This window comes from Oncorhynchus nerka, linkage group LG24 (genome assembly GCF_034236695.1).
Source record: "Oncorhynchus nerka isolate Pitt River linkage group LG24, Oner_Uvic_2.0, whole genome shotgun sequence".
Taxonomy (NCBI): Eukaryota; Metazoa; Chordata; class Actinopteri; order Salmoniformes; family Salmonidae; genus Oncorhynchus; species Oncorhynchus nerka.
Window position 1 is genome coordinate 57,211,041 of NC_088419.1, and position 25,302 is coordinate 57,236,342.

A 25,302-nucleotide genomic window follows, 5' to 3' on the forward strand; every position below is an offset into this window, starting at 1 on the left:
GACGAGCGTCGGAGCCGGTGTAGTACGATTCAAATTTAGCCCTGTGTTGACGCGTTGCCTGTTTGATGGTTCGGAGGGCATAGCAGGATTTTTTACAAGCCTCCGGGTTAGAGTACCGCTCATTGAAAGCTGCAGCTCTACCCTTTAGCTCAGTGCGAACGTTGCCTGTAATCCATGGCTTATGTACGTAGTCACTGTGGTGGTAAATAAACAGCCACGATAAGTATAGATAAACTATTGGCAAATAGTGTGGTCTGCAATTTATCATAAGATGCTCTACTTCAGGAGAGCAAAATCTAGACTTCCTTAGATTTCGTGCACCAGCTGTTGTTTACAAACATGCAGACCCCCCCAAATCTTAACGGAGTGTGTGGTTCTATCTAGCCGGTCCAGCCAGCTGAATATCCATGTCATCATTCGGCCACGATTCCGTGAAACATAAGATGTTACGGTTTTTGGTCCCGTTGGTAGGATATTCTTGATCGTACCACGTCCAATTTATTGTCCAATGATTATACGTTGTCGAGTAATATTGACGTAACGGCAGCTTTCCCACTTGCCTTCTCCGGATTCTTATTGAGGCACCCAGCTCTGTGTCCTCTGTACCTGCTTCTCTTTCTCTTGCTAATAAATGGGTATGTCGGCCTTGTCGAGTGTTCGCAGTATGTCCTGTGCTTCCTGCTTGTTGAAGAAAAAATCTGAGGTGAGTGATCGCTGTCCTGATATCCAGAAGCTCTTTTGTTGCCGTAAGATAGTGGCAGAAACATTACGTACAAAATAAGTTACAAATGAAGTGGGAAAAAACCCCACATAATAGCACAATTGGTTAGGCGTCCGTAAAACTGCTGCCATTTCTTTCGCCACCATTTTAGCGCTTGGCTCCCTATTCCATCTGTGGTAAGGGAACAATGACGTCCCAACTCTGACATCACCCCATTAAAACCTCTTATGGATAGGGGAGACACTAGCGTCTCAACTGGCCAATTGCCAGGGGAAATGTAGAGCGCCAGATTCAAATAAAATGCTATAAAATTCAAATTTTCATTAATTCACACATGTAAGATACTCAATTAAAGCTACACTTGTTGTGAATCCAGCCAACATGTCAGATTTTAAAAATGCTTTTCGGCGAAAGCATAAGAAGCTATTATCTGATAGCCTGCACCCATCTGCAGCAGCAGTAAACAAAGGAGCTAGCGTAGCAGGCGCTACACGAAACACTGAAATAAAATATAAAATATGCATTACCTTTGACGAGCTTATTTTATTGGCACTCCAATATGTCCCATAAACATCACAATTGGTTATTTTGTTCGATTAATTCCGTCCATATATATCGAAAATGTCCATTTATAAAGCGCGTTTGATCCAGAAAAAAAAACAGCTTACAAAAACACAACGTCACTACAAAATATTTCAAAAGTTGCCTATAAACTTTGCCAAAATATTTCAAACTACTTTTGTAATACAACGTGAGGTATTTTTAAACGTTAATCAATCAAATTGTAGACGGGGCAATCTGTATTCAATACATGAATGAAAAGAAACCAGCTCTGCTTTTCATGTCTTGCGCAACTCACAAAAGTGTCCCCAGTTCCGAGTTGGCCTACTTCTTCAATGCACAAAGGAATAACCTCAACCATATTCCAAAGACTGGCGACATCGTGTGGAAGCGGTAGGAACTGAAAATTGGTTCCTATTAAATATCCAATGGCAAAGACAATGTAGTGAACAGAGATGGGGAGAAAAATATAAAAATCTGAACAGTTAGTCCTCGGGGTTTTGCCTGGTACATAAGTTATGTTATACTCACAGACATGATTCAAACAGTTTTAGAAACTTCAGTGTTTCCTATCCAAATCTATGAATAATATGCATATCTTATATTCTTGGCATGAGTAGCAGGAAGTTGAAATTGGGCACGCTATTTATCAAAAGTGAAAATTCTGCCCTCTAGCTTTAAGAGGTTAACGTTTAAATTGAAAGCAGTTAGATAACGGTTAAGGATTAAGGTTAGGGTTTAGGGGAGGGACATCCCAAGGACCCCGGATAGAAGCTAAACATGTGAACATGCCTCAGTATAAGCCTGCCATCTCTACCAGCCTGTTGACAGGCCTCCACCCCTCCCATGTGATCCCTCAATCTTTAAAAACACTTGTTTCGTCTTCCCTCGCTCACAGGCCTGGTATTAATCCTGCTTAAGGCACACAGAGTAAATCCTTTAATGAACGGCCCGCTTCATCTTCATTAACAACGCTCTAAAGATCAGGGCATCATGACAGACACGGTGACACACACACACACACACTTGCAAGACTGAACAGACCAAACCTTTTACATCAGTTCCTGTTGCGCCGAGTTACCATCTCAGACCTCGCCATTGATGAAACTTCTTCCAACCTACATCAAAGTCACTCACTGCAAATTTCTGCCCATTAAATGTCCTCCCATTTTAATCTAATTACAAAGCAACGCTACATTATATTAAACCAGTATGTATGTTGGTGGTTATGATGGCCTGGCTTGCCATGCTGGATTAATTATCCAAGTGATGAAAAATTCATAAAAGGAACAAGTTACTTCCCTGGGAAACTCAGCAGTCATTCAAAACAGTGTGAATTATTTATCAGGCTCTTTTCAACTCACGCCATTTCCATGGAGCGGCACGGACGCACAGAGAGGATCTGCGGGTGGCTCGGTACGGGAGAAAAAGACAAAGAAAAATTAATCAACTGACTGAGTAACCAAATCTGCAGCGCTATCAAAGCGGAGGGATATAGAAACAAATGGTGTTTTATGAGCCTGTATTGTTAGAGTTTCTGCAGCCATTCAAATATTAATCATGCTACACAGTCAGATGTTCCATCATTCCTGCAGAATTTAACATAATTAGAAACACCATTACAATTACCCTGACTCAAGATAGGATGGGTACATTATTTTTGAACCATTTCGTCTAGGCCTGGGGGGGGGGGGGGGGGAATTGACTCAAGGTTAACTAATCTACATTCAAGTGACATCCGTGCCAGAGAATTTGAGCTCTTCAGTGGCCAACAGGCTTACTTTGAGCCAATCAGAGCACGACCCCCCCCCATGGAGAGCCACATTTTTATTAAAGATTTTAAGCAGGGAACCAGTCACACTTTATATGCAATGTAGGCTATGGGATGGTAGTTAGCTAAGTCCACAGACAATGCACACAACACTAAATACTTCCTCCAAGCTAGCTAACCACTGTAGCTACTATTGACACTATGAAACAGCTGCCTGAGTTAGCTAGCTAAGGACATGGCACTATGTGCTAATGTTAGCTAGCTCGCTAAATATTGGGCAATGGGCTGGCAATACAGGACGATGGAGTGAGTTTAATTGTTTATCGTCATCTTGCTAGGTAGTCATCAAGTTGTGGCCATCTTGCTACTATCAACAAGGGCTTTCTAGAAAAAAAGCAATATTAACGCAGATAGAAATCCAGATCACAAGCAACACTCACGGATATGCATTGCCAAACACTACTGCCACCTTCTGGTTTGGAGTATTTTAACAAGGCTGGGTGGCTGACGACTTCCAAGCTTTTTGAACACAAACAAGATAGCACCTCTGAACAGTGTCAGCATTCAAAGTACTGTCGGCAGGCAAACTTTGAAAGTCCTACCGGTGTGTCTGAGCTTTAAGAACTGTAAGCTATGGGCTCTCCAACCACGTTCCAGGGGTCCTAGGTCTATAGGCTACACTTTTTTTTTTTAAGTTGCACTTGCATTGATGTCAGACTGATTAGAGCAGGGCTCTCCAACCCTGTTCCTGGAGAGCTACCCTCCTGTAGGTTCACTCCAACCACAGTTGTAACTAAACGGATTCAACTTATCAACCAACTAATTATTAAAGTCTGGTGCACTGGATTATGGTTTGAGTGAAAAACCTGAAGGATGGTAGCTCTTCGGGAACAGGGTTGGAGAGCCTTGGATTAGAGGGACAATAGAGCTTTGAGTACCCCGCCATTAGCGGCTAGCCATGAGTTAAAGTTTGGTAGCCTACTTATGACCACCAGCGGCATCAGAGCACAGTTTAGGAGAAGTCTAGTTTCCGTGACTCAGCACTCACACGGAATTTGACTGTGGTCATGACTCTTGACTGCCCGTGTGGTGGTAATACAGTCACCTTAACAGCACTCGTTAAGACTGGAGAGGGAGTGTGTGTAATGGCTGGGTAAACAGGCTTGTGGACTCCTACAGAGCCTATCTCCCAGGGCTGGAACACCACCTCATTAGAAAAGGAAAGCATTGTCTCTCAGCTAACCCAGAGAACCCAGCCTCCTTCCAGGCTACAACTCCTCCCTCCACACCCCCTACCTCGGATTATAACTGGTGTTTTTCTTTAATGATCATCATATAACAGTTCTCTCACAATCACATTAGATTTCAAAAATTCTTTACGGTGAAAGCATACCTTACAATTATTTGAGAACATCGCCCAGCAGACAAATCATTAAACAGTTACCAGCCAAGTGGAAGTCACACAAGTCAGAAAGAGATAAAATGAATCACTAACACCTTTGATGATCTTCATATGGTTGCACTCAGAAGACATTCATTTATTCAATGAATGTTCCTTTTGTTCGATAAAGTATCTCTTTATATCCAAAAACCTCTGTTTTGTTTGCGCATTTTCTTCAGTAATCCACAGGCTCAAACGCAGTCACAACAGGCAGACGAAAAATCCAAATTGTATCCGTAAAGTTCATAGAATCATGTCAAACGATGTTTATATTCAATTCTCAGGTTGTTTTTTACCTAAATAATCGATGATATTTCAACCGGACAATAACATTGTCAATATAAAAAGGTAAACAAGAAAGGCACTCTAGGTCGTGGGCATGAAAAAGCTCTGTGACACGGCAGGGTCCACTCATTCAGACTGCGCTTACTCCCTAATTTTTCAGAATACAAGCCTGAAACAATTTCTAAAGACTAGTGGAATCTAGTGGAAGGCATAGGTACTGCAATTTGAGTTCTAAGTCAATGGATACTGTAATGGCAATGAAAAGAAAACTACACACAAAAAAATCCTACTTACTGGATTTTTCTCAGGTTTTCGCCTGCCAAATCAGTTCTGTTATACTCACATACATTATTTTAACAGTTTTGGAAACTTTAGTGTTTTCTTTCCAAATCTACTAATTATATGCACATCCTATCTTCTGGGCCTGAGTTTTCATCCAAATTCCAAATGCTGTCGACTACCCTAGAGAAGTTAAGAACATATTATGGGCTCTCCAACCCTTATTTTCAATGACGGCCTAGGAACGGTGGGTTAACTGCCTTGTTCAGGGGCAGAACGACATATTTTTACCTGGTCAGCTTGGTGATTCAATCTTGCAACCTTACGGTTAACTAGTCCAACGCTCTAACCACCTGCCTCACAAGGAGCCTACCTGTTACGCGAATGCAGATAGAAGCCAAGGTAAGTTGCTAGCTAGCATTAACCTCATCTTATAAAAAACAATCAAAATCACTAGTTATAACTACACATGGTTGATGATATTACTAGTTTATCTAGTGTATCCTGCATTGCATATAATCGATGCGGTGCGCATTCGCGAAAAAAGGACCGGCGTTGCTCCAACGTGTACCTACCCATAAACAATCATTAATGCCTTTCTTAAAATCAATACACAGAAGTATAAATTTTAAACCTGCATATTTAGCTAAAAAAATCCAGGTTAGCAGGCAATATTAACCAGGTGAAATTGTGTCACTTGCGTTCATTGCACGTAGAGTATATATATGCAACAGTTTGGGCAGTCTGGCTCTTTGCGAACTAATTTGCCAGAATTTTACGTAATTATGACATAACATTAAAGGTTGTGCAATATAACAGGAATATTTAGACTTATTGATGCCACCCGTTAGATAAAATACGTAACGGTTCCGTATTTCACTGAAAGAATAAACGATTTGTTTTCGAGACGATAGTTTCCAGATTCGACCATATTAATGACGCAAGGCTCGTATTTCTGTGTTTTATTATGTTATAATTAAGTCTATGATTTCATAGAGCAGTCTGACTGAGCGATGGTAGGCACCAGCAGGCTCGTAAGCATTCATTCAAACAGCACTTTAGTGCGTTTAGCCAGCAGCTCTTCCCTGTGCTTCAAGCATTGCGCAGTTTATGATTTCAAGCCTATCAACTTCCGAGATTAGGCTGGTGTAACTGATGTGAAATGGCTAGCTAGTTAATAGCGTTTCAAACATCACTCGCTCTGGGACTTGGAGTGGTTGTTCCCCTTGCTCTGCATGGGTAACGCTGCTTTGAGGGTGGCTGTTGTCAATGTGTTCCTGGTTTGAGCCCAAGTAGGAGCGAGGAGAGGGATGGAAGCTGTACTGTTCCACTGGCAATACTAAAGTGCCTATAAGAACATCCAATAGTCAAAGGTATATGAAATACAAAATCATGTAGAGAGAAATAGTCCTATAATAACTACAACCTAAAACTTCTTACCTGGGAATATTGAAGACTCATGTTAAAAGAAACCACCAGCTTTCATATGTTCTCATGTTCTGAGCAAGGACCTTAAACGTTAGCTTTCTTACATGGAACATATTGCACTTTTACTTTCTTCTCCAACACTTTGTTTTTGCATTATTTCAATCAAATTGAACATGTTTTATTATTTATTTGAGACTAAATTGATGTATTATATTAAGTTAAAATAAGTGTTCATTCAATATTGTTGTAATTTTCATTATTACAAAAACACATTAAATTTTATTTTATTTAAAATCGGCAGATTAATTGGTATCTGCTTTTTTTGGCCCTCCAATAAAATCGGTCTTGTTATCAGCGTTGAAAAATCATAATCGACCTCTAATTACAACAGTCAAAGGCCATGTAAACAAACACTTTACACCAACCAATGAGAGCTTGTTATAACAAGCACGCGCTAGCTGTTCATTACGACAATTTTTTCTTACTGAAACAATCATGTAAATTACACTGTTATTCAATACAAAATGGATTGGCTATATGTTTCAACTGCAACTATACAAATTATGTTTGTATAGAAGGAACCAAAAACTAAGCATTTGTTTGTGGAAATCACCATCTTAACAGTATGTTTTTCAGCGTCATAAGGGCCCCGCTAAAGGAAACTTAAGCCACCAAATGTATTGAAAATAAGATTTTGGTATTGTAAACGAAAAGCTGTTTGGGTCCTTAAAGTATCAAACAAATCTTTAAGAATAGGTTAAAAGTTGTGAATTCCAACACATGACTGCCATCACACAATAAGATTTTTTTTCTCACTTTGTGAGGTTTATTTTTTCCATATAAAGTTGGTGTCTAATCTAATTGGGAGAAAATACATTTGACACTGTCAAAACAAGAGAACAAATACAGTGCAATCAGAAAGTATTCAGACACCTTGAGATTATCCACATTTTGTTATTACATCCTTATTATAAAATATAATACATTTTTTTTAAATCCTCAATCTACTCACAATACCCCATAATGACAAAGTGATCAGGTTTATAGAAATATTTTCCAAATGTATAAAAACCTTAACAGAAATACCCTATTTACATAAGTATTCAGACCTTTTGCTATGATACCTTAAATTGAGCTCAGGTGCATCCTGTTTCCATTGATCCGCCTTAATATGATTCTATAACTTGGAGTCCACCTGCGGTAAATTAAATTGATTGGACATGATTTGGAAAGGCACACCTTTCTACAGTTGAAGGCGGAAGTTTACATACACTTAGGCTGGTGTCATTAAAACTCGTTTTTCAACCACTCCACAAATGTCTTGTTAACAAACTATAGTTTTGGCAAGTCTGTTAGCCCATCTACTTTGTGCATGACACAAGTGATTTTTCCAACAATTGTTTACAGACAGATTATTTCACTGTATCACAATTCCAGTGGGTCAGAAGTTCACATACACTAAGTTGACTGTGCCTTTAAACAGTTTGGAAAATTCCAGAAAATGGTGTCATGGCTTTAGAAGCTTCTGATATCCTAATTGACATCATTTGAGTCAATTGGAGGTGTACCTGTGGATGTATTTCATAGCATACCTTCAAACCCAGTGCCTCTGCTTGACATCATGGGAAATCTAAATAAATCAGCCAAGACCTCAGATTTAAAAAATGGTAGACCTCCACAAGTCTGGTTCATCCTTGGGAGCAATTTCCAAATGTCTGAAGATACCACGTTCATCTGTACAAACAATAGTACGCAAGTATAAACACCATTCGACTACGCAGCCGTCATACCGCTCAGGAAGGAGACGTGTTCTGTCTCCTAGAGATGAACGTACTTTGGTGCGAAAAGTGCAAATCAATCCTAGAACAACAGCAAAGGACTGGAGGAAACAGATACAAAAGCATCTATATCCACAGTAAAACGAGTACTATATCGACATAACCTGAAAGGCCACTCGGCAAGGAAGAAGCCACTGCTCCAAAACCACCATAAAAAAACTAGACTGCAACTGTACATGGGGACAAAAGACCGTACTTTTTGGAGAAATGTCCTCTGGTCTGACGAAACAAAAATAGAACTGTTTGGCCATAATGACCATTGTTATGTTTGGAGGAAAAAGGGGGATGCTTGCAAGCCAAAGAACACCATCCCAACTGTGAAGCACGGGGGTGGCAGCATCATGTTGTGGGGGTGTTTTGCTGCAGGACGGACTAGTGCATTTCACAAAATAGATGGCAGCATGAGGCAGGAAAATTATGTGGATATATTGAAGCAAGTCAGGAAGGAAATGGTTCTTCCAAATGGACATTGACCCCAAGCATACTTCCAAAGTTGTGGCAAAATGGCTTCAGGACAACAAAGTCAAGGTATTGGAGTGGCCATCACAAAGCCCTGACCTGAATCCTATCGAAAATTTGTGGGCAGAACTGAAAAACCGTGTGCGAGCAAAGAGGCCTACAAACCTGACTCAATTACACCAGCTCTGTCAGGAGGAATGGGCAAAAATTCACCCAACTTATTGTGGGAAGCTTGTGGAAGGCTACCTGAAACATTTTACCTAAGTTAAACAATTTAAAGGCAATGCTACCAAATACTAATACTAATTGAGTGTATGTAAACTTCTGACCCACTGGGAATGTGATGAAATAAATAAATCACTCTGTACTACTATTGACATTTCACATTCTTAAAATGAAGTGGTGATCCTAACTGACCTAAAACAGGGAATTTTTACTAGGATTAAATGTCAGGAATTGTGAAAAACTGAGTTTAAATGTATATGGCTAAGGTATGTAACCTTCCGGCTTCAACTGTATATAACGTCCCACAGTTGACAGTGCATGTCAGAGCAAAAACCAAGCCATGAGGTTGAAGGAATTGTCCATGGAGCTCTGAGACAGGATTGTGTCGAGGCACAGATCTGGGGAAGGGTAGCAAAACATTTCTGCAGCATTGGGGGTTCCCAAGAACACAGTGGCCTCCATCATTCTTAAAATGAAGAAGTTTAGAACTACCAAGACTCTTCCTAGAGTTGGCCGCTTTGTCATTATGGGCTATTGTGTGTAGATAGCTGAGGATTTTTTGGGGTTACTTAATCCATTTTAGAATAAGGTCGCATTTGACGGGTGTTAATTTTAGGCCATGATGCCTACTCTCTCTCTCAAGTCTTGACTTTAGACAATGATGAGCAGCTTGTAGACCGCCCTCTTCAAGCAACCATTGAAAAATATAAATAGATGACTGCAAATGACGGATCAGTTCATTCTAATATTGGTGCCTTATCTGTGGAATAAAGACAGATACAAATATTTCTGTGAAAGGCTAATATCTAATAAAGCTACTGCTTTGTATTGACGCTTGACAGGGCAAGGCAAGAGAATTGGTCACCACCTATGACATTTGGAGTGCTCTGGGGACATGGCTTGGCTGTAGACAGAGGCTGAGGAAGAGTGGCTGGAACGACTAACTACTGAAAGAGATGGGAAAGCTGGGGGTGGACTAAAAGCTGCACAATATGTTATTCATCTTGGCTGCAAGGCCAATCTTCAAGCCCCCAGACCACTCCCTGCATTCTGTATCTGTACTCCATTGTAAATTATTTTGTTTGGTTTAGACTAGCTAGCATGTGTGGATTTTGCAAGCAGCAACACATACAAGTCTCTCTATCCATCACATTCTACACCCAATTCCAAAACACACAACTATCACAATGTTAAGCTCAGCACATCCGGTGCCAGTCTGACTGGGTATTTTTGCTTTCAAGATAGCCGCTTCCTACAGTGGACAGGTGTTAAGGGGACTCATCTGGTTTCTGTTCGGCTCCCGTTGAAGCCTCAGCCAGAGCTTGATCTATGACAACATTGCACAGAGCAATCCCTTCCCGGACACACAGAAAAGCATCTACAGACATGACAGCATTTCAAGATTTCTTGGTGTATTATCTTCCAAGAGGTCCACCCTAAAATGTTTTCCTCTGCGAATGGAATTCATCCTCTTAAACGGGATTGTTGAAGCTGTCACCACAAAACTAAATACACTATACAAAAGAATGTGGACACCCCTTCAAATTAGTGGATTCTGCTATTTCAGCCACACACGTTGCTGACAGGTGTATAAAATCAAGCAAACAGCCATGCAATCTACATTGACAAACTTAGGCAGTAGAACACCACCTTTCCAACAAGTTAGTTACTCAAATTTCTGCCCTGTTAGAGCTGCCCCAGCCCACTGTAAGTGCTGTTATTGTGAAGTGGAGACACAGAGGAGCAACAACGGCTCAGAGGCAAAGTGGTAGGCCACACAAGCTCACAGAACGGGACCACCGAGTGCTGAAGCACGTAAAAATGGTCTGTCCTTGGTTGCAACAATCACTACAGAGTTCCAAACTGCCTCTGGAAGCAACGTCAGCACAAATACTATTCGCCGGGTGCATCATGAAATGGGTTTCTATGGCTGAGCAGCCACACACAAGTTCACAATTCGCAATGCAAAGCATCGGGTGGAGTGGTGTAAAGCTCGACGCCATAGGATTCTGGAGCAGCGGAAACACGTTCTCTGGAGTTATGAATCGCGCTTCACCATCTGGCAGTCCGACAGACAAATGTAGGTTTGGCGGTAAACCCTACCTGCCCAAATGCATAGTGCAACTGTAAGGTTTGGTGGAGGAATAACAGCTGTTTGGGGCTGTTTTTCATGGTTCAGGCTCAGCCCCTTAGTTCTAGTGAAGGGAAAAATTTACTCGACAGCATACAATGATATTCTAGACGATTATGTGCTTCCAACTATGTGGCAACAGTTTGGGGAAGGCCCTTTCCTATTTCAGCAGGACAATACCCCCGTGCACAAAGTGAGGTCCATACAGAAATTGTTTGTCAAGATCGGTGAGGAAGAACTTGACTTGCCTGCACAGAGCCCTGACCTCAACCCCATCGAACACCTTTGGGATTAATTGGAACACCGACTGCGAGCCAGGCCAAACCCGCCAACATCAGGACCTGACCTCACTAATGCTGTTGTGACTGAATGGAAGAAGGTCCCTGCAGCAATGTTCCAACAACTAGTGGAAAGCCTCCCAGAAGAGTGGTGGCTGATAAAGCAGCAAAGGTGGACCAACTCCACATACTTTTGGTCATGTAGTGTATTACATTTTCTCCTACATAGGTGAGCTCAACCCGAGGTGGGGTTAAAAGTGAGTTGGAGATAATCTTCAAGTCAAACAAGATAATCTCCTGAGAATGTTCACTCCAAATGGCCCCAGGCAGTGGTGTAAAGTATGTTTTACTTTACATCCCTACTTTAATATTTATATTTTTGACAAAATACTAAACACAAATGCTTTGGTTGTAAATTATGTCTGAGTATTGGGAGTGTGCCGTCTGAGTTGCTTAATATACGGAAGTTAAATTATTTATACTTTTACTTTTGATACTTAAGTACATTTTAGCAATTCCATTTACTTTTGATATTTAAATATACTTAAAATCAAATACTTTTACTTTAGTAGTATTTTACTGGGTGACTTTTACTTAAGTCATTTTCTATTTAGGCATCTTTACTTTTACTCAAGTATGACAATTAAGTACTTTTTCCACCACTGCCACAAGGAATCCATCACCAGGGAGAGGAGTAAAAGAGTTAAGCTCCTTTTTCACCAGGTCACAGAAAAGAGTGCTTATGTCACATACAGTAGCATTACATTAGCCTGGTTCCAGATCTGTATGTGATTAAGACAATTCCCCCAGTGTCTGTCATCACGCAGACAAGTATGCTGAAGTACATATGCAGATCTGAGCGAGTTGACAAACCATCCACACAATAATTACAATCCTCTGCACCAGCAGTACTACACTAATCATTCTCCATAAATTAACTACTAATGAAAACAGCCCCTTCGCTCTGCAGTTTTTACACACATCATTGATGAGAGAGAATGAGAAATGGCAGCTAATTTGCAATCATCTATTTCTGTAGGCACTCATGGGAATGCTCTGCGTAGATGCAAAACTACAAGGCATGTTTTGTTATTTATGAATGCAAATACTCCTCATGCTATGGCTACATTTCCAGGTACTTCATAAATACCTTATTTGTTGTTGGGTATGTGTTAAAATAGACATCTTAAAATGTCACTGCCCCCAATCTAGGCTAGCTTGGACAATGACACATATGTTATTCATCTTCATCCATCAATGTGGTTGTTAATACTTCCCTCATATTTCCTTCCTGGATCAGTCCCATGGTGAAATTATAATGTTTGCTTTTCAGAGAAGGATGTTGACATACTCCTCAGCTTTCCACAACCTACTGCAAGGCACCACATTGAGCACGCTCTCCAGCATTTTAATCATCTTCAGAATGGCTCATGTGGCCGACACACACATAGGACATAGCCAACCAGAAAAGGCTTGGTGTCTTGACTCTGTAGTAGGAACAGTATACCCCTTTTAGCTCCAAAAGCCATGGCTTTGCCGGATCAAGTTCATGTTTAATACATGGACCATTACCTAATGAAGGCCAGATTCCAGGAACGGCTGGAACAGTCAAACCCATTACACAACCCAGACTCCTCCCTCCTCAACTCTACATTTTTCCCTCTTGCTCGAATCAGCCCAGAGGTCATAAATGAAATTGATCACTAGCTCCGGCTGGAGTGGAGAAGCACAAAAAGTCCATGTCGGGCTGTTTGGGTGCATTAAATCACAGCAAAGCTCACCCTGCTCTCCTTCCCTTCTGCTACTCCTGCCTGCGCTCGACAACAACAGAGCCTTGTGCCCTTTGGAGCCCACTCTGGGGCAGTGACCGGGAGCAAGACTGTGGCTCAACTCACTCAGCCTAGCAACAAGGCATCAACAACCATTAAGATTTAGGTTATAGCACATTTATAAACATCCTCTGGAAGACTTAGCCTAAATGTTAGTTTGTTTGCATCTTCAATACAAAGTCAACATTTTGCATTTATTCTTCATGCAAGATCCATTTCATCAACACCGCTGTTTCACAGGACATGCCAAAAGAGGAACAATGGAGTATAATTTTTTTACAATGACATGTCAATACGTCATCATGAAGAGAACCGGTGCCTATTGATCGAGCTCTGGGGTACACTGCCGCCCTAGAGAAGAGAGGGCGGAAGCTTGTGGTTTTCACTCAGTAGGCCTATTCCTGCATTACACTCCAATAGTTAAACAGCTTGTCTGCTGCCATTAAGATCCAGTGGCCGTGGGGAAAGAGAGCGAGGTGGTTAGACATTCACAACAGCAAAGCCAGTGACCATGTCACTGGATAGTCAGGAAGCTCAGCAACACAGCATATCATTCACTTCACAATCAGTAAATAGCATCCCTCACAAGGGGAAACAAATTAATTGGAAAAGTAGCCATGGCAACCTGTGTCAAGGTTAGCATTTTCCCTGACTATCCTGCAGGCAGCAAAGTAACTGTGGCAATTGTACTCTGCTGGGGGGATAAAACTGTGTTAAGTGGCTACAGATTTGTGAGAGAATGGTCATTTGAGTTCTTCATGGGCAATTACCCTTACTTGTACCTCCAAGGAATCCAGAGAAATACCCTCTTACCCTATCTCAACTGCCAGCCAGAACTACCAAACAAGCTAAAAGCCCTTTATGCTTGTGTCGAGGAATATAACACTGTGGCTTGCGTGAAAGACCCTGTTTTGGACTGGATGACTGTGTGATCTCACTCTCCATGGCCAATGTAAGCAAAACATTTAAACAGGTTAACAATCACAAGGCCTCCGTGCCAGCGGGAATACTAGGGTGCGTTCTCAAAGCATTAACAGACCAGCTGGCAAGTGACTTCACAGACCTTTTCAATCTCTCCTTGTCCCAGTCTGTAATTCCAACATGTTTCAAACTGGCCACCATTATCACTGTTCCCAAGAGCTCCAAGGTACCCTGCCAAAATGACTATCGCCCTGTAGTACTCACATTTGTAAGTATGAAGTGCTTTGAAACGCTGGTCATGACACACAACACCTGGGTGGCCACGAACAACTCCAACACCATCTGACGACAACAGTTGTACGCCTGATCACCGACGGCGATGTGTCAGCCTACTGGGAGGAGGTCAGAGACTTAGCAGTGTGGTGCCAGGACAACAATTTCTCCCTCAACGTCAGTAAGACCAACGTCCGTAAGACCAAGGAGCTGATCGTGGACTATAGGAGAAAGAGGGGAGAGCACGCCCCTATCCACAGAGTGGATCGAGAGCTTCAAGTTGCTTGAGTCCACATCAATAAGGACTTAGCATGGCACACATTAGGGCTGGGCTAATTCATAAAACTCATCTCCATTTTTTTCTAACTTCTGGGTGATTCACAATACATATCTTGATTTATTAATGGTCACTCCAAATAAGCTTTGTTGTACAATTAAAGGTCAAATACACTGCATTTAAAACAGTCGGCAATACATATGAATACAGAGCTTGTGGAATTATACCTAGAATGAATATATGCCTTCCACAACTATGAGTCACTAATAAATGTAATTATTTTAATAAAAATGGTTTTGTACTTGCTTTTTTTGTTGTTGCAATAGTCACTGATATGGCTTTCAGCGCTGTCTATAAAAATGCCCTTTTTGTTACAAATGTAACCAGAACAATGCATAATGCACATTCACTAATAATGTAGGAGGCATTATAGATCTCTCAATCACAAGCCCACGTGCTAGTGAGTAGCCAGCTAATATTTATACTTCAAGTTTAGCCAACCTGGATTTAGGTATTCAGACGCATTTGTCAATATTCCCGGCAAACTATTGGTTCATAATAGTGATGCACCAAGATTACATTTTTGTCCGATGCCAAAAAACACGATAACAGATATTTAATTTTAGCTGCCTTTTAAGCATTCTAGACAGTTAAATAATTCACACACACACGGACGCAGCGGTCTAAGGCACTGCATCTCAGTGCAAGAGGCGTACCAACAGTCCCTGGTTCGAACCCAGGCTGTATCACATCCGGCCGTGATTGGGAGACCCATAGGGTGGCGCACAATTGGCTCAGCTCCGTCATTGTAAATAAGACTGTTCTTTATTAACCTCTTGCTCCTACCTGACACGCAGGCGTCCCATCTAGACATCTGGAAATGCAAATGCGCTACGCTAAATGCTAATAGTACTAGTTAAAACGCAAACGTTCATTAAAATACACATGCAGGGTAGTGAATTAAAGCTACAATCGTTGTGAATCCAGGCAACAAGTCAGATTTTTAAAATGCTTTTCGGCGAAAGCATGAGAAGCTATTATCTGATAGCATGTAACACCCCAAAAGACCCGCAGGGGACGTAAACAAAATATTTAGCATAGTCGGCGCTACACAAAACGCACAAATAAAATATAAAACATTCATTACCTTTGACCATCTTCTTTGTTGGCACTCCTAGATGTCCCATAAACATCACTATTGGGTCTTTTTTTTCCGATTAAATCGGTCCATATATAGCCTAGATATCGATCTATGAAGACTGTGATCAAGGAAAAAAATAGCGTTTTATAACATAACGTCATTTTTTTTAATTAAAAAAGTTGACGATAAACTTTCACAAAACACTTCGAAATACTTTTGTAATGCAACTTTAGGTATTAGTAAACGTTAATAAGCGATCAAATTGATCACGAGGCGATGTATATTCTATAGCTGTACGTCTGGAAATAATGTCCGGGTAGATCTCAACCAAAATATCCGGTCAGAGACCGGAAGAAAGGCTCTGCCTTGCGTCAGTTTGACCAATAAAAAAATACTAGGCAAATGACAAGACTGTTGACATCGTATGGAAGCTGTAGGTAATTGCAACCTCGGCCCCATTTAATGTGGTTCACCTTTATCAATTGGTTGAAGTGGAGCATGGATATATTTTTCCATTTTCAGTGATCAGATTTTCCTGCACTTTTCGATGAAACGCACGTTCTGTTATAGTCACAGCCATGATTTAACCAGTTTTATAAACGTCTGAGTGTTTTCTATCCACACATACTAATCATATGCATATACTATATTCCTGGCATGGGTAGCAGGGCGCTGAAATGTTGCGCGATTTTTAACAGAATGTTCGAAAAACTAGGGGGTAGGATCAACAGGTTAACTGACTTGCCTAGTTAAATAAAGGTTTCACACACACACCAACAAGTTATTTTGTTGGCATTTACGTATGTCCCCAATACCAGTAAAACAATCAAAACCTATATCTTTCACTTACTTGCTGTGCTGTTTCGTTGTTGAGTCATTTCATTCTCAAACTGGATTTCTATGGAACGGCGTTGGGGCCTTTGAGTGTCATTTTTTTTTAAAGGATTAGGCACAAGTGGACTTCACGGTTAGCCTTCAAAATAAAAGTACAGCATAATTATATTATTTGTATTCATTTGCATCACTGTCAATTACACTTGTATTTTAAAGGCAAATGCCACTATTGTGCATAATCCTTATTGTGGCTAGCTTCACAACACATATCCCGGTCCAGTCGAGCCTCACTGGCCAGATGAAGCTAGCTGGCTGCTTATAACGTTAGCTTTGGGCAACAGGGTTAATTAAGCTGCAGGCTTGCTATTTATTTTCAATAGGCGAACAACAAGTGGCAACCTTGCAAATACTTACAAGGATTCCTAAATCATTGCTAAGAATAGTGAAAATGACTGCAGTTTCTACTGGTTATTGTTTTCAGGCTGGTTGTATTGGTGCAAGCTAGGTACCAAGCTAGAGCTAGCTACCCCCAGAAGTTGCAGTCGAACAAATTATGCTTTATTACCAATGCGTTATCGTAAACACATTGTTTGTGTCCAGGGTTTGCTTGTTTGCAAACTTTTTTGTACAGCTTTGACAGTGCTACTGTATCTTTTTGACACACAAAGACCAAAACATTCCATAGTATGTATGTCGTAAAGCTTTTTCTGTGAAACTCTGGTAGGGCAACATCTGAAAAATAGTGTGAGCTAGGTTAGGAATGCTGTGTTGCACGTGTAGCGCAACATTTTACGTGGCGTCATTACGCCATGTACCTACGTTATATAGATATGCACGGTAGCTTTGACATCGGTTTTTAACGTCGGCCGATACCGATGTTGGCATTTTTAGATAATATCTGCCGATTCCGATATGTTCACCGATATATCATGCATCCCTAGTTAAATAACCAAAATATTTTTTGTATTTTCCGGAATTCTGTTCTCCCCGTTTTTTTTTTAATCAATTAGTGTTGCACGGTATACAGTAGGATTCATATAGGCCTAATGTAAGCCGAAACGATATGTTTTTTTAAAGCACCATATCTGGTGCTTCTTAAATTCTGTTTGGTGACTAACATTTTAAAAGTTGGGAGCAGTGTGTGTTTGTGGGGGAGAGAGAGGTGTGCGCATGTTGATGAGAGTGAGGGAGACAGAGTGTGTGTGAAGGGATGGAGAGAATGTGTTAACTGAAGAGTAATTAAGGTTTCATGCAGTGTTTTTCCTTTGACACGACATGCAGATGCTTTTGCATGTACAGTACCAGTCAAAAGTTTGGACACATAGGGCCTCCTGAGTGGCACAGTTGTCTAAGCTGTGCCACTAGAGATCCTGGTACGACCGGGAGACCAATGAGGCTGCGCACAATTGGCCCAGCGTCGTCCTGGTTAGGGGAGGGTTAGGCCGGCAGGGATGTTCTTGCCCCATTGGGCACTAGCGCAATGCACGCTGACAGTCGCCAGATGTACAGTGTTTCCGCCGACACATTGGTGCGGGTTAAGCGGGCTGTGTGTCAAGAAGCAGTGCGGCTTGGCTGGGTTGTGTTTCAGGGGACGCCCAACTCTCAACCTTCGCCTCTCGAGTCCACACGAAAGTTCCAGCGTGGACTACCAATTGGATACCACAAAATTGGGGAGAAAAGAGGGTGACATAATATATTTAAAAAATACAAAAAAGTTCAGAGAGACCTATTCGTTGAATGCAAAACTGTCATCAAGGAAAATGGTGGTTACTTTGAAGAATCTCAAATATAAAATACATTTTGATTTGTTTAATCTTTTTTTGGTTACTACATGATTCCATGTGCCATTTCATAGTTTTAATGTCTTCACTATTATTCTACAATGTAGAAAATAGTCCAAATAAAGAAACCCTTGAATGAGTAGGTGTGTCCAAACTTTTGACTGGTACTGAATATCACATGAGGTTGGTGGCACCTTAACTGGGGAGGACAGACTCGTGGTAATGGCTGGAGCGCTGGTGTATATTCCTTCCTCCCATTCCTCCAGCCAAATCACAGGTAGGACTTAGCAAACCAGCCATTCTATGCATTATTCTATTATACACTGAAAAGTGTGAAGTTAAATTCAATATGTTGTATTGAGTAGAAGTGTGAATTTCAGTGACAGGGTTTTGTAGAACATTTAGAAAATGTGAACAAGCACCTGGGGGACGGGGCAAACAGGATGCTAGGCCACATCTTTTTCCCCACCGTGGTATCGCGATTAGAGGTCGACCGATTTTGATTTTTCAACGGCGATACCGATAGGACGATTTTTATTTATTTATTTGTAACAATGACAATTACAACAATACTGAATTAACACTTATTTTAACTTAAAATGATACATCAATAAAATCAATTTAGCCCTTAAATAAATAATGAAACATGTTCAACTTGATTGAAATAATGCAAAAACAAAGTGTTGGAGAAGAAAGTAAAAGTTCCTTGCTCAGAACATATGAAAGCTGGTGGTTCCTTTTAACATGAGTCTCAATATTCCCAGGTAAGAAGTTTTAAGTTGTATAGGAATTATAGGACTATTTCTCTCTATACCATTTGTATTTCATTAACCTTTGACTATTGGATGTTCTTAGACACTTTATTGCCAGTGTAACAGTATATAGCTTCCGTCCCTCTCCTTGCTCCTGCCTGGAGTCGAACCAGGAACACAAGGGGAACAACCACTCCAAGTCTCAGAGCGAGTGACATTTGAAACGCCATTAGCGCGCACCCCACTAACTAGCTAGCCATTTCACATCGGTTACACGAGCCTAATCTCGGGAGTTGATAGGCTTGAAGTCATAAACAGCTGCTTGGCAAACGCACGAAAGTGCTGTTTGAATGAATGCTTACAAGCCTGCTGCTGCCTACCACCGCTCAGTCAGACTGCTCTATCAAAACTTAACATAACACACAGAAATACGAGCCGTAGGCCATTAATATAGTCGAATCCGGAAACTATCATCTCGGAAACAAGACGTTTATTCTTTCAGTGAAATACGGAACCGTTCCGTATTTTATCTAACGGGAGGCATCCATAAGTCTAAATATTCCTGTTACATTGCACAACCTTCAATGTTATGTCATAATTACGTAAGATTCTGGCAAATTAGGCGGCCCAAACTGTTGCATATACATTGAAGAGAAGTGACAATTTCACCTGGTTAATATTGCCTGCTAACCTGGATTTATTTTAGCTAAATATGCAGGTTTAAAAATATATACTTCTGTGTATTGATTTTAAGAAAGGCATTGATGTTTATGGTTAGGTACACATTGGAGCAACGATACGCACCGCATCGATTATATGCAACGCAGGACACGCTAGAAATTTGTTATCTTATTTGTAAAATGTTGGTATCTTGACAAGCCTACTCTCAGTAGAGAAGCAATGAAAATGGACCTTCTTGGCACATGTCAATGCTTAAATCACATCAGAAGACCAATTGTAATTCTCTTTTAATTGTGCATTAAGCAAGAGATGAATGTCTCAGTCAGTTTCTGCTGTTGGGCCTACTGCTGCAGCACGTCATTGCAGAATTTGGAAAACAATGGCCACCCAATCGATACAAATAATCATGATGTCTTTTAAGCCTACTTTGCACTTAACATTTAATTGAGAAGGTTTTGGGGTAAAGTCTTTCTGTCTAACCATAAGACCGTTAATCATTAGCATCGCTAACTGGCTATACATAGGCAATATTGCTAGAAATGAACTGGCAGATTGTGTTACGTTTGGCTTTTTAAGCCAATAGTGGCTAACCAGGAGTAGGATAATGTCAATGTAGCTTTGATTGGATAGTAGCTGGGAGCTTTATGTTTATGACAGTATGCGATGGAACACATGATAAAAATGTATGTACTTTTAAAATTCATTGGTGATCTACATTGGGGGGGGGGGGGGGGGCTCCCGAGTGGTGCAGCATCTCGGTGCTTGAAGCTTCACTACAGACCCTGGTTCGCTTCCAGGCTGTATCACAACCGGCAGTGATTGGGAGTCCCCGGGATAGGGTTTGGTCAAAATTAGTTCTTAACTGACTTGCCCAGTTAAATAAAGGTTAAATAAAATTCACACACACATACCGACAACAAACATCACACAGGCCAACAGACCACACAATTTGCTGCTGATACACTGTTCTTTATTTTACTCTTATTACTATCTATCCTGATGCCTAGTCACTTTACCCTTCCTACAAGAAGATACAATATCTACCTCAAATACCTCTGAACACTGATCTGGTACTGGCACTCCCTGTATAACTGTTAACTAGTTCCATTCTTATGTATTTTATTCCTCGTGTTGCTATTTTTAAACTCTGCATTGTTGCGAAGGTCTCATAAGCAAGCGAGCATTTCACGCTACACAAGCCGACAAATACAATTTGATATATATACATTTTTTTTTAAATAAGTGGTATCAATGGCAGGCAGACTCAATAGCTAACATTTCTACGGCTAGGGCTATAAAGTTCCACTAGTTTTACACATACTCAGATAAGTAAAACTCTTAGGGGGTCAATGCCTCCTCACAGCTGTCCGTGATCTACAATCCAGGCAAGCTAGTGACACATATCCCCTCCAGCTATTCCCCCTACTCCACTCTCTAGGTTAGCTAACTAAGAAATGCAAATGCAGAGATAGCTTGCTAGCTACCACTAGCCAGGCCAAGGTGTTAGCTGAGCTAGTTAGTACCACAAAGCTTTAGCAAAACTAGCTGGGTAAGAGATAACGATAGCAAAACGAAAATGTAGAACTTTGCGAACCTCAACCTGAACAAACAAAAATATGGACATTTGACATTTCAGCAGCATTAACTATGAAACAATTGAACTTGTACATGCACCAATGTTACTTAACTAAACAAATTGGTGCTATCAAAGTGCGACGACTTAAACTAGCCTGACTACCAAGTTAACTAAAATCAAGCTGCTTGACAAGAAGGCTCGAGCCGCTGGAGTTTGGAATTGATAGCTAACAGTAGCTAGCTAGCTAACATTAGCTGCCGATGTGTCGCTCGCACCGTGTTTTATCTTAATGAAACGCTTAAATTAAACTTACCACGAATGTGTTACTTATTCTAAATCCCAGCTCAGATCGCACGTATGTTTTCAATCGAATTCCTGAGTTAAATTAACCGAAACAAGGAATTTGATCCAACTTATTATTTTCAGTTGTTTCTTCACTTCCTGATAGACGCTGCCATTTTGAATTGAAAGCAGATAGTTCCGCTGCTGTCGTCACACTGTAAGCTACTCTGATTGTGGCTTGAGGTTCGTGGATAACAAACAGCATACTTTATCTGCCGAAGTAACTTTGACAATTAAAAAGGAAAATAAAAATAATTAAGTTCAGAAAACACTACAATAAATATTCTTAACACAATTTAGCCAATTCAAACACTACAGTCTATTGCATACATTGCCTATTCCCAGCTGTTTTGAAAAGGCCCTAAAATCAAAGATCATCAACAACAGTGTTTACAACGCCTGCTGCTGGTTATATTGAGCAATTCGAAAATCATCTTCATACACACCCTATTAGATTCGCGGTGATGTGGAGAGTAAGAAAATACCCTCCCTCTGGCTAGAAACTCGTTGCAGGTTTTGAAAATAACAGTTTCTTACTTTTAATCAAATCAAATTTCATAATTTTTTGAAGCCTCTTGGACCAAGACTTGGCACTCCGGTACCGCTTGCCTTGCGGTAGCAGAGAGAACAATCTATGACTAGGGTGGCTAGAGTCTTTGACAATTTTTAGGGCCTTCCTCTGACACCGCCTGGTATAGAGGTCCTGGATGGCAGGAAGCTTGGCCAATCGCACTACCCTCTGTAGTGCCTTGCGGTCTGAGGCCGAGCAGTTGATATACCAGGCAGTGATACAACCAGTCAGGATGCACTTGATGGTGCAGCTGTAGAACCTTTTGAGGATCTGAGGACCCATGCCAAATCTTTTCAGTCTCCTGAGGGGGAATAGGTTTTGTTGTGCCCTCTTCACGAGAGTCTTGGTGTGCTTGAACCATGTTTGTTGGTGATGTGGACACCAAGGTAACTCATCTCCTTTGTCTTGATCACACTGAGGGAGAGGTTGTTGTCCTTGCACCACACGGCCAGGTCTCTGACCTCCTCCCTATAGGCTGTCTCGTTGTTGTCGGTGATCAGGCCTACCACTGTTGTGTCATCGGCAAAATTAATGATGGTGTTGGAGTTGAGCCTGGCCGTGCAGTCATGAGTGAACAGGGAGTACAGGAGGGGACTGAGCATGCACCCCTGATGGGGTCCCTGTGTTGAGGATCAGTGTGGCGAATGTGTTGTCACCTATCCTTACCACCTGGGGGTGGCCCGTCAGGAAGTCCAGGATCCAGTTGCAAAGGGAGGTGTTTAGTCCAAGGGTACTTAGCTTTAGCCTAGTGGTTAGAGCGTTGGACTAGTAACCGGAAGGTTGCGAGTTCAAACCCCCGAGCTGACAAGGTACAAATCTGTCGTTCTGCCCCTGAACAGGCAGTTAACCCACTGTTCCCAGGCCGTCATTGAAAATAAGAATGTGTTCTTAACTGACTTGCCTGGTTAAATAAAGGTAAAATTAAAAATTAAAAAATTAAATTGATGAGCTTTGAGGGCTCTATGGTGTTGAACGCTGAGCTGTAGTCAATGAATAGCATTCTCACATAGGTGTCCCTTTAGTCCAGGTGAGACAGGGCAGTGTGGAGTGCAATAGAGATTGCATCATCTGTGGAGTTGTTGGGGCGGTATGCAAGTTGGAGTGGGTCTAGGGTTTCTGGGATAATGATGTTGATGTGAGCCATGACCAACTTTTCAAAGCATTTCATGGCTACAGAGGTGAGTGGTACAGGTCTGTAGTCATTTAGGCAGGTTAACTTAGTGTTCTTGAGCACAGGCACTATGGTGGTCTGCTTAAAACATGTTGGTATAGGGCCTCTCGGGTGGCGCAGTGGTTAAGGGTGCTGTACTGCAGTGTTAGCTGTGCCACCAGAGACTCTGGGTTTGCGCCCAGGCTCTGTCGTAACTGGCCGCGACCGGGGGGTCCGTGGGGCGACGCACAATTGGCCTAGGCTACCACGATAATTGGGGAGAAAAAGGGGTAAAAAATCATTTTTAAAAATAATAATAATAAAACATGTGGTAATCCATCTGGCCCTGCGGCCTTGTGACCTAATGGTCTTACTCACATCAGCTGGAACAGCTGGTGCTCTAATGCATGTTTCAGTGCCATTTGCCTCGAAGCGAGCATAGAAGTAGTTTAGCTCGTCTGGTAGGCTCGGGTCACTGGGCAGCTCTCGGCTGTGCTTCCCTTTGTAGTCTGTAATGGTTTGCAAGCCATGCCACATCCGACAAGCATCAGAGCAGGTGTAGTACGATTCAATCTTAGTCCTGTGTTGACGCTGTGCCTGTTTGATGGTTCGTCGGAGGGCATAGCGGGATTTCTTATAAGCTTCCGTGTTAGAGTCCCGCTCCTTGAAAGCGGCAGCTCAGCTCTAGCTCAGTGGGGATGTTGCCTGTAATCCATGGCTTCTGGTTGTGGTATGTACATACGTTCCCTGTGGGGACGACGTCCTCGATTATCTTATTGATGAAGCCAATGACTTAAAAAAAAGATGTATATATTTTTTTTTCACCTTTATTTGAGAACAAGTTCTCATTTACAACTGCAACCTGGCCAAGATAAAGCAAAGCAGTGCGACAAAAACTACAACACTGAGTTACATGTGGGATAAACAAACGTTCAATCAATAACACAATAGAAAAATCTGTATACAGTGTGTGCAATTGTAGTAAGATTAGGGAGGTAAGGCAATAAATAGGCCATAGAGGTGAAATAATTACAATTTAGCAATTAAACACGGGAGTGATAGATGTGCAGATGAGGAATGTGCAAGTAGAGATACTGGGGTATAAAGTAGCAAAAAAATAAATAACAATATGGGGATGAGGTAGTTGGGTGGGCTATTTACAGATGGGTTGTGTACAGGTGCAATGATCGGTAAGCTGTTCTGACAGCTGATGCTTAAAGTTAGTGAGGGAGATATAAGACTCCAGCTTCAGTGAATTTTGCAATTCGTTTCAGTCATTGGCAGCAGAGAACTGGAAGGAAAGGCGGACAAAAGAGGAGTTGGCTTTGGGGGTGACCCATGAAATATACCTGCTGGAGCGCGTGCTACAGGTGGGTGCTGCTATGGTGACCAGTGAGCTGAGATAAGGCGGGGCTTTACGTAGCAAAGACTTATAGATGACCTGGAGCCAGTGGATTTGGCAACGAATATGAAGCGAGGGCCAGCCAATGAGAATTCTCAGAAGGCAGCCCGCCCTTTGGCCCCTTTTTTCCGCCTCCTCACCTGGGACTGTTCCAGAGAAAGCAGTATATCATTCTCGTCGGGCTCGTCCGACTAGTTAAAGGGAAAAAAAGATTCTGCCAGTCCGTGGGGAGTAATCACAGTCCTGGTGTCCAAAAGTTATTTTCGGTCATAAGAGACGGTAGCGGCAACATTATGTACAAAATAAGAAAAGAAAAGAAGTTACAAAAAACGCAAATAAACGAACAAAAAAACAA

The 25,302-nt window shown here is 41.5% G+C and overlaps 1 protein-coding gene across 3 annotated transcripts in view; it reads right to left on the reverse strand.

Moving 5' to 3' along the window:
* LOC115108266 (protein strawberry notch homolog 2-like) overlaps positions 1-21,967 on the reverse strand; it is a 118,235-nt gene extending 96,268 nt beyond the window's left edge. For 2 of the 3 annotated variants that reach the window (XM_065008994.1, XM_065008992.1), the window contains exon 1: positions 21,796-21,967. The gene's annotated coding sequence lies outside the window, so the exon portion shown is untranslated. Of the gene's footprint in view, positions 1-16,708; positions 16,789-21,795 lie in introns of those variants that run through there. The other variant, XM_065008993.1, reaches the window with a different exon arrangement.
* Positions 21,968-25,302: the final 3,335 nt, after the last annotated feature.